This window comes from Somniosus microcephalus, unplaced genomic scaffold (genome assembly GCF_052327205.1).
Source record: "Somniosus microcephalus isolate GS21.2 unplaced genomic scaffold, FLI_Smic_1.0 unresolved_chr4, whole genome shotgun sequence".
NCBI lineage: Eukaryota > Metazoa > Chordata > Chondrichthyes > Squaliformes > Somniosidae > Somniosus > Somniosus microcephalus.
In genome coordinates this window covers 8,171,886-8,173,783 of record NW_028225182.1, presented here as the reverse complement: position 1 = coordinate 8,173,783, position 1,898 = coordinate 8,171,886, and the positions used below count along the sequence as shown (strand labels likewise).

General features: G+C 45.6%; 1 non-coding gene across 1 annotated transcript; it reads right to left on the bottom strand.

The window, feature by feature from the left end:
* Nucleotides 1-1,430: 1,430 nt before the first annotated feature.
* Nucleotides 1,431-1,503, bottom strand: trnak-cuu (transfer RNA lysine (anticodon CUU)). Its single transcript has one exon. It is a non-coding gene; the product is annotated as a tRNA-Lys (tRNA).
* Nucleotides 1,504-1,898: the final 395 nt, after the last annotated feature.

Here is a 1,898-nt window from a genome sequence, read left to right as displayed (position 1 = left end):
AGAGTGATGTTGAGCAGCGGTGTGGAAAGTTGAATCAGGAGCAGAGTATTGCTCTGTAAGGGTGCGTTGCATGGTGGCAATTCAAACAGCCCCAAAACACACTGCTTCTTGACCAGGAATCGAAACCGGGCCGCGGCGGTGATAGCACTAAATCCTAACCACTAGACCACCAGGGAAGATGCAACCAGCTTCTTGGAAGCAAGCACATCAACGCAGCTTTTCATGCCTGCTCCTTTGCAATTCAGATCCTTTCGCACCAGGCAAACTGTTCGGACAGAATTGTATTTTTTACATGAGAACACAACAGACGCGCTCGCGAAAGCACGGCACCAAGTGCGGGTAGGCATCCACTTGAAATCGATTTCCTCCTGTGTTTTTCTCTGGATGTTGTCTCTCTCGGTGTTAGGCGAACAGTTCATTGATGCATTTGTACTTCATTGGTTCCAGTGATGAACGATTGCCGTTACGTGGATAGACCAGAGAAGTTGGAGCTGTTCTCCTTAGAGCATAGACGGCTAAGAGGAAATTTGACAGAGGGTTTTAAAATCAAGAAAACGATTAGATAGAGTAAATAAACAGAAAAGATGGATGAATACAAAAGACAAAGCTGAAGTGTCTGTAACCATCCTGAGAGAAGCCAGACTTCATTCAATTCGATTAATTCCAAGCGATATTAAGAAACAGCTGAGCTCATTAGTTACAGCAAATGCAATGAGCTCCGACAACACTCCGTCTGCAGCACTAAAAGCGTGTGCTCCAGAACTTGCCACACCTCGGGGAAGTGGTTGTGTTAAGAGATTGAGTAAACTAGGCCTGTAATCTCTTGAATTCGGAAGAATGAGAGGGGATCTTATGAAGCATGCAAAATTATTACAGGGTTTGATCGGTTGGATGCTGGGAGAATGATTCCCTTGGCTGGGGAGTCTAGAACCAGCGGACACAGCCTCAGGATAAAGGTTAGGTCATTCAGGACTGAGAGAAGACATTTCTTCACACAGAGAGTGGTGAATCTTTGGAATTCTCTTCCCCAGAGTGCTGTGGAGGCTCAGTTATTGTGTATATTCAAAACAGCAGTGGGTGATTTCTGACTGGTAAGGGCATCAAGGGATATGGCGATAGGGCCGGTGAGTGGAATTGAGGCAGGAGATCAGCCATGATCTCATTGAATCCCCTGCACTGCTTAAAAATCTGTTCCATTACCTTTTTTTTCCAGTTCTGACGAAAGGTTATCTCCCTGAAACGTTACCTCTGTTTCTCTCTTCGCAGATACTGCCTGACCTGCTGAGTATCTCCAGCATTTTCTGTTTCAATCCATATTTCCAGCATCTGCAGTATTTTCTCAGTTCGCATTTCTTTCATTCTGCAAAACAAGGATATCGCTTAATTAATGACGCTTTGAAAGCAACATAAAAGTTTAACAAAATAGCTACCGCCCAACGTGGGGCTCGAACCCACGACCCTGAGATTAAGAGTCTCATACTCTACCGTCTGAGCTAGCCGGGCTTGTTGCAATAGCATTGCCTTGTCGCTGATTGCAGTCAGGATCCTTGTTGCTCCGGCCCGGTCACAACAGCATGTCTGAGCCGCGTTTCTGCAAACTACGAAATTAGTTCTCCAGAAGCCCAAGGCGTATAAGGAGCTCAAGCAGCAAAATCCCATTCATTAACCACAGGGGTTCAGGCAAATGTCTGATCGCAAATCGCTTTAATCCTTGTCAATATCTCTTGTCTATTTCCCGGATATTCCCGATTCTGTCTGTCTCTCTGGCTCTGTTTATTGTGTCTGTGGCCACCTGCGGGTAGATTTTGAACGAATTACCTGTGTTTGTGTCTGCTTGTTACTTTAAACAAATGAGGGCATCGGGCGCTTCTGTGCATGACACTGAGGAATCAGGAGAA